This window comes from Sorghum bicolor, chromosome 1 (genome assembly GCF_000003195.3).
Source record: "Sorghum bicolor cultivar BTx623 chromosome 1, Sorghum_bicolor_NCBIv3, whole genome shotgun sequence".
In the NCBI taxonomy this organism is placed as follows: Eukaryota; Viridiplantae; Streptophyta; class Magnoliopsida; order Poales; family Poaceae; genus Sorghum; species Sorghum bicolor.
Genome location: NC_012870.2, coordinates 12034229 through 12042992, shown reverse-complemented (window position 1 = coordinate 12042992; position 8764 = coordinate 12034229). Strand labels below are relative to the sequence as shown.

General features: G+C 37.7%; 1 long non-coding RNA gene across 3 annotated transcripts; it reads left to right on the top strand.

Moving 5' to 3' along the window:
- LOC110433387 lies at positions 1-2041 on the top strand. Of its 3 annotated transcripts, none has more exons than XR_002450805.1 (3): positions 1-281; positions 356-446; positions 938-2041. It is a non-coding gene; the product is annotated as an uncharacterized LOC110433387 (long non-coding RNA). The 3 variants fall into 3 exon arrangements; XR_002450807.1 differs by lacking the exon at positions 356-446 and having other exon boundaries at positions 3-281; positions 938-981; positions 1689-2041; XR_002450806.1 differs by lacking the exon at positions 356-446 and having other exon boundaries at positions 2-281.

Sequence of the window (8764 nt, the reverse complement as noted above, 5' to 3'; positions counted from 1 at the left end):
CCTAATCCACCACTCCCAGCTCATTTCCACCCCGCGCCGCTGCTCCCAGCACGCACCCAAGCGCTGCCGCCGGCCGGGGCATACTCCGACGACGCAGGCCACATCGACCTTCGCCCACACCGCTAGCTCCTTCGCGTTGGAGCCTCCAAGCCGGCGTCGCTGCCACCTCGCACCAAGGCCTCCCATCTCTGATGGCTCCCACACTTCAGGTCCATAGGGACCCGGGACATGACGATGGAGCATGCATGGCAATGGCCACAGCAAGGCACAGCATATCTATGGTAGGTCTCTATACACCTCTCTCTCTCATCATTTGTCCCCAACCACCATTTCAGATTGTCTAGATCTATCCCAGGTATGAATCTCCTAGGTATGAATCTCAAATAGGACACCAGATTGGCTAGATTTATCCCTGGTAGAAACAGCGCCGGTGGCAGTGGCTCGAGGTAAGGGAAGGGGTCAGGACTCAACGGGCATGTGGGCTTGAGCATATGGATTCTTGTTTTGTTTGATTTCCCCATTATTTCATCCTGTTCATGCTGATAGTGCTATGATTTTTGGTGCAGTGTATATGCTTTTTACCTTATGCGTACAACTGTTTGTAGCGAAACTTAGGCCTTGTTTAGTTCGCAAAAAATTTGGTTTTTGGCTACTGTAACACTTTCATTTTTATTTGACAAACATTGTCCAATCACGGAGTAACTAGGCTTAAAAGATTCATCTCACAAATTACAGGTAAACTGTGCAATTAGTTTTTATTTTTGTCTATATTTAATGCTCCATGCATGCGACCAAAGATTCGATGTGACGGGGAATCTTGAAAATTTTGCGAACTAAACAAGGCCTTATTCCGCCAAACTTATTCCATGTGTATCTGTTCGAACATTGGGGACAGCGATTACTGAAGGAACTATATGTTTTTTTGTCATGGAAATAGGTACCCATGCAACGAAGTGCCCTTCAGCATTGTATAGGACATGTGTAAGATTGTTAACTCCAATCTCAATTCAGAAATCTTAACTGCATGCAGGACATACATTTCTTGGATTAACTCAGTTAAGTATATTGCGGCTGTTCAGTTCTTTAGCTTCTTTGGCTTGCATTTTGGCAGATTGTGGGTACTGTGTCATGACAATACCTGAACATGTTCATGAGCAGGAGGTGGAATTGTCCAGTATGACCTGCTTGTACATTGTGGTAGTGGAGGCAGATCAGAGCGATGATTTATTAGGCTGGATAGGTTGGACATTATCAGTCCTAGTTTCAAAGTTGTGTTGGCGATGCATGATTAGTCATTTAATTTCTCCAGTACAAGGAAAAGGAGTTAAGCTGCACCTTTGTTAGGGGCCTCATTGCAAAGCTAGATATTCTACCTAGATTGATGTAGTTTATGATTGCTGCTACTCTCACTTTGGTGCTGTTTGAGTGATAGTGCATCTGGAACACAATATTAGTTTAGCCAAACATGTAACCAGTGACAAGTCAAAGCTTCATTTGAAAATGTTTTTATTTCAATGACTTGCTGCATATTCAGATGTTCACTGTTTACTTGTTTTTGTGTGTCCTTCAGTGACATACATTTCTATGATTGTGGCTAAACAAATTAGTGATATTTCTTTAATCTTGTGATGATACCTAGATACAACTATGACTAAACTAATCTGTGACTTCATTTCATGGTCTTATAGGAATCTAAGTTTGGACCCGAGAAGGCTAGCACTTTGAACATGTATGCTATAATGAAGTCTGGATTCAAAGAAGTGGACAATTCTCAGCCGTAGACCACAAAACCATCTTGTAGTGGACAATTTAGATCTATATAGGTGCTAGGACTTATGTACGTTAGCTATGACTGAGATATTCTTTCCTTTTAGCGTAATGGTTGAACATTTTTTAATCTGATTGGAGTGTAGTTGTTGGACACTTTAATTTGTAATATGTTTCAACTAAATTAGTTGAATATATTTATGTATTGGATTTTGATTGTATTTATGCTGGATTGACATGTCATCATTGTGTCAATTGAGTTTAGTTACCAGAATCTTAAAATTTGTTGATTATTGTGAGTATTTTTTTTGTTGCTCGTATAGATTTCCTTGGGTGCCAGCCCACAAAGAAATCACAATTACTTTAGTGGTCAATAGCAGCCAAGAAAATTTATAGTTTCCTTGGAGGTGATGGGCAGCCAAGGAAACAAGAATCCTTGGCGGTCCAAATATTTTCCTTGGAGGTTGTTGGCAGTCAAGAGAACTACTTTCCTTTGAGGTTGTAAGCCCTCAAGAAAACTTCTTTCCTCGACGGTTGCAACATTTTCTTGGCGCTTTGGCAAATTAAGTCTGGTTGTAGTTTTCTTGGCGGCCAGCCTTCAAGTAAATCATCCTTGAGTGCCAGAACCGCCAAGAAAACTAAATTTCCCTTAGCTTCTATTCTTGAGTGCGTTTGCTTGACAGTTTGTGGTCAAGGATTATTTTCTTGGCGGTTTAACCCCTTTTCTTGACGGTTTTTGGCACTCAAGTCAATTCGAGATTGTGGTAGTGCAAAGAGGTATTTATACCCCCTTGTAAACTAGGAACTTAAAATTGTTAATCCATATTTCACCTATCACGTGCCCTTCGTGCCGGCAACTTAGTGACACTGGTCCAGCCTTACTCCATCACCACACTAGCAGCTTCATCACGCGGCTGCTCATCAACATGCGGCCTGCTGGCGAGGCCCGACACATGTAGCATCGTCAGAGCCAGCGCGTGCTCCGCAAAGATGAACCGGACGACTTCTGGGCACATGCTCTGGCGCTTCAGGAGGAGAGAGGGCACTCATAGGCGCTTGAGCATGCATATATGGCGAGCATGCGCTCGGTGACACGGTGGTAAGCATCGAGACAAGCTCCACGAGAACGTAGGGGCATCGTCCGCCTCCATGGCCTTGGTGCCATGGGAACGTGATCGTGACGTCGTTGGTCGTTCAAGCATGGCCAGGAGCTCAAGGAGGGACTTGATCAAGGTTCTCGACGTGTGCACCAAGCCATCAAACTGAGACCATATTGATCATGAAACCGAGTCATCCCGTCGCAATGCACAAGCACGCCACCACAACTCGCTAAGTTGCTTAGACGCTTGTGAGATAGTGAGATGGATACATGGCAAAGCTGCTAGGCTACATCTGCTGGTATGCTGCATTCGTGAGATGGTTTTCAAAGTTTCTGGAGGCTGGAAAGTCGAAGCGAAGCCAAAAAAAAAAAAAAAACGTGTCCCGGCCGAATTTTACAAATTAATATAGGAACCGAAGTTGATACCGGAAAAACTAAAAGTTTGGTTTGATTTGGTTCTCAGTTTTGGGGTTAAAAGTGCCTAGCCCCTACAAGAAAGGAACATTGTAGAAAAAAAATCAGTAACTATTATCCACGAGATTGAAGAATAAAATACATAGCAAGGAACAGCATGTTAAATAAAAATTAATTAAATATAAGTTATATGTCATGAACATTAAATTACTTTTATGAAAAGAAGAAATTACATACTATTAAGATACAAAATACGATTACATGTTATTGATGATACAACCTACTTAATATGAAAAGAAATATTCTTAAAACCAGAGCTTCTCTTTGGCTGATCTACATTGGTATTGATCCCTCACTTTTTCATAACAATTGTTGATTTTTTTTAGGTTTCTATTTTTCTTCCATTTTTGCAACAGCTGAGCTACATAACTAATTGTCCATAACTAATTCTTCCATTTTTAGGCTTCTATTTTTCTTCCATTTGTTGATCTCTACATTTGTCTGATCTACATTTGGTATTGAACCCTCACTTTTTTAGGTTTCTATTTTTCATAACAATTGTTCATTTTTTAGGTTTCTACTTTTGCAACACACGGACGTAGTGACCATGCAATAAATTATGTGTCTTATAATAATTTCGTTGCAACGCATGGGTATTTTCGCTACTAAATACTACATTATATTTCATAACTAAAATATTAGAAAAAAAAATATGGACTATATCAGGCCGAACGTTAGCCTGATCTTTTTTTCCCTAATATTCTAGTTATGTAACGCACTGAATGAATCCCAGGCTAACATTCGTTTCCGAAGAAGTCAACAAGGAACGCCGAACATGTAGCTATTCTTCTGATCTTTTCCGAAGAAGAAACAAGCGGTGTCGACTCGCTTTCTCGTCACAAAAGAAAAGAAAAAAAACTCGCTCTCTCTAGTAACAATAAATCAACGAACGTTACTTTCAGTCATGGCTTATTAGTCAAATGAACAGAGCGCAACTTTATTCCGCACTAGAGTGATCCAGTATTTGCACATGTTCCACCGCTTCTCCGCTCATTTCCAATACTGATCTTGAAACACTATAAGCCTAATAGTGCCTCTAATTTCTTCAAAAATATTTATATCAACAGCTCAAGTGGCTATGATGGGTTATATGTGAAGGATTGGGGGTGGTAGTAAAATTCGCCTATGAAAAAATAATTAGTTAGACTCGTCTAACCTGGCTCCTTTATAAAAGAAGAATGGGGCTACACTTGTAATCCAACCACAAGTGAGAAGCAACTCAAAGTAATAGGTGTCATGGTTTTAGGGTGGAACGCCCCTAAGCAAGCTATGGGAATATAGGCTTCGATGGAACCTCATTACCAAATATTTTGATCTTCCGTGAGCATCTCGTCTAGGTAGATCCAAGCATCTATTTTCGCATTAGGCATAGGTATCACAACAATTGATATCAAATGTTGTAAACGGTTAATTTGAGAATCTTAGGAGGTGAGAGAAGAGGTGGAGATTCAAAAATCATGCTCAACGGATGCCGCTCAGGGTGGCACAAGGTGGAGCATAGCGGCGATCTAGGCGAAAAGATCTGATGGCCTTAGATTCAGTATCTCTAGCATGAGATGCGGATCCTAAAAGCTCGTATCTACCCCCACCGAACATTTGTCCTAGCGTTCGAGAAGGAGGCCGCGGCGTGTTCGTCCCAACAAGGCCCAAGGAGCTCGCGAGATCCAGCCATGGAGGATCCAGATCACGGCAACGATCCAGCCATGGAGTTTTTTTTTTTTTTTGAAAAAAGGAAAGCGGCAAAGATTGATACCGCAGCAACGATCCATGCGTGCGTGTACTAGAACTGCACCAACGAAATTCAAGCCCAGCAAGGATCAAGTCCAGGATAGGTGTGGGCGGGCAACAATGGCAAACCAACAAAAACGCCTGCCTTTTACGCGTTTGTCCCGGCATCGTCATTTTGTTGGAATTGGAACCCCGTTTCGGCTTTGGTTTGGTGTTTGCTGGCGTTTCTCCGCCCACTCCGGTGGATTAGAGTCTCTGGCGTGGCGATCGAGAAACGCCGGCGGCTTTGCACATCTTGTCCTGTTCGGCTGTTCCCGTCTTGATGCGCGGAGGAGGCACGGTGACGACAGAGGACGGACGGGTGTTTTATTGGAGCACTCTGACCAGCCCGGGAACCTTGGCCTTTCTTGTGTTACCAAAGCCCGAATTGGATTGGCCTTGTTGACTTGTGAGTTTGCGAGCCATATGTTACCTTTGTTCTGAACTACGAGACCACTACATATGCATTTGCTTTTACCATAATGCCATGTACTGCCTCCTGCGTCGTCCTCGTCCAAATCTTAGAGACGTCAAATGAGATGAAGGTTCTCAATAATTTGTTGTTTGAGAAAAACACCGTTAAATAACGGTTAGATTCGGCTAATAAACTCAAACAAACAGGCTAAGGCATGCAAGCCTCTCGCTCGGAATAGCAAAGATGGGGACATGGACCTTAAACCAAAGTGCAGATACGAGATATCACTTTGGACCGATCGCCTCCATCCCTGAGTTATAAATAAACCCTTGAAATTATCTTAAGTAAAAAAACAAGTTTAACTAAATTTATAAAAATAAAATACTACCTCCATCATAAAAAGATATAACTATAGGATATGTACCAATTAAACTAAATTAATGGTTTATCAAGTTTATATAAATAGTATTATCATTTATGTATCTAAATAAATTATTATAAAAATATATTTTATAACTAATGTTATTTATTTTGTATGAATAATGTTAGTATTTTTTACATACTTCAATCAAAACCTGTTTTATCCATCAAAAAGCGAGAATTGCATTCTTTTGTTTCCGGAGTGAGTATAATAATATTCATGATACCAAATAAATAAATTATAAAAATATATTTTATGGTGTATTTTAATTTCGTGCCATAGATCTCTATACTCTTTTCTCTAAATTTAGTTAAACTTAAAAAAGGGCTTAGAACAATTTTAAAATTGATTTATTTAGGAATGGAGGGACTAGCATGTAAATTAAATTTATATTCCCAGCATATAAGTTACCCAAAAGCGCCCAAAAAGAGGGGGCGCATATTCATCATAGCATAGTCAAGTGCCTATGACGACCAGAATAAATTACGCACTGCTCACTCAAGTGGTAAGTACTTGACTTATTATTAGTATCTAGTCTAGCATACTAAATTGGCAGAACAAAGTATAGGACAGGAGTAGAAGCAGCCGCGTGAGGAAGGAAATTAAGCAGATGGGAGCTGCAGGCCGCACGCTGGATTGCCAATTCCAGAAACCGGGTGAGGATCGCCCACTGCTCACCAGACCGGACAAGAAAACGGCCACCACCACTAGCACTGGACTAGAAGTAGTCCTACTATTGTACTGGTACGGATGTATAGGAACACTACTAGGAGTCTCTACTATTACTATATATATTCCACGTACGTGTTTCTTCGGGCCATGAATCCAGTCGACTTGCCGACTTGGTACATACTACGAGTATATATTATACATTCTCATAGGTGAGCAGCCATGTATTTGTCGTTGCTTCCTTTTTCCAAGCAAAAGCTCATGTCGTCCTGCCCAAGTTGTAAGCTACTGCATGCCAAATACCACGCTAGCTAGATAGCTACTCCTACATACGCCTCGTTTAGATCTAAAAACTTTTTAGATTTAGACATTATATATTATTTATAACTAGCAAATATGCCCGTGCATTGCAACGGGAGAAAAACATTAAATGATCATAGAAAGTGATGATATAATGTTATATGTCTATTTATATTTATCTTTTTTATAACATTAAAGTCCGTAATTTATTTTATTGATAACCATGACATCTATGGTATTAGATAGTTAATATTTACAATAATATATAGCTTGGAGACATATTTATTTAATAATAATAATAATAATAATAATAATAATAATAATAATAATAATAATAATAATAATAATAATAATAATAATAATAATAATAATAATAATAATAATAATAATAATAATAATAATAATAATAATAATAATAATAGAGATTAGTCAAACCTTATCTTACTCTAATATTACCTCTTAATATACCTTAGTATTATATTAAAATATGAGAAGTTTGTTGGTAGCTTTTTTTTATTTAGGTTAGGATTCCTATGAAATATGATATATTAGTTAAATGTATGTAATTAATATATGGGCTTATCAAGTGTTCATATAACATAACAACACATCGTGCAAAGGTAGTGTAAGCATCCCCAAGCATACATTTAGATAAATTAGTAAAATAGTGAGATATGCAGGAATGGTGCTAAAACTTTTATCACAAATCAAGCATCACATTAAATAGACTACCATAAAATTTTCATAATAATTGGAGCTAGATAACTACAATTTCAATTTTACACTAAGCATAGGCAAGCATCTTCAACAAAAAATAAATATACTAAAATTTGTGATATTTTTTGTTTAGTGCATGGATCTACATATATGGAGCTGAAAAAAATTTGTTTTGTAATTTTTAGATTTTTCTATGATTTATTTATCAATTTCCACCTGATCAATTTTATACTAAAAAGTATATATAAGCATCTCCAGCAAAGAAAATATAATAAAATTTATGATATTTTTTGTTTACTGCATAGATCTACATATATGGAGCTGAACAAAATTTGTTTTGTAATTTTAGATTTTTCTATGAATTACTATGTATTTATCAATCGATTTAAATAATAAAAGAAAAGTAAACTAATAGGATAAACACTTTAGATAAATTAGTAAATTAGTAGGATATGCAGGAATGGTGCCAAAGCTTTTACCACAAATCAAGCATCACATTAAATATATTACTATAAAATTTTCATAATAATTGGAGCAAGATAACTACAATTTTAATTTTACACTAAAAACATAGACAAGCATCTTCAGCAAAAAAAAAAATATACTACAATTTGTGATATTTTTTGTTTAGTGCATGGATCTACATATATGAAGCTGAACAAAATTTGTTTTGTAATTTTTAGATTTTTCTATGATTTACTACGTATTTATCAATTTCCACCCGATCAATTTTACACTAAAAAGCATAGGCAAACATCTCCAGCAAAGAAAATATAATAAAATGTGTGATATCTTTTGTTTACTGCATGGATCTACATATGTGGAGCTGAACAAAATTTGTTTTGTAATTTTTAGATTTTTCTATGAATTACTATGTATTTATTAATTAATTTAAATAATAAAAGAAAAATAAACTAATAGGATAAATACTTTGCATCTAAGCCTCTATAATTTTTTTATTCTCAATATCTGTAATGTATAAAAGAGATTTTAAATTGGGAATCTTAGAAAAACTTTTATTCTCCTTTTCCTCTTTACCTACCTTTTGAAGCTATTCATACGGACGCCTGGGCCGACTCGTGTACCAGCGTTTGAGCGATTCGTACGGACGCCTGGCCGACTACGGTCCCGTACC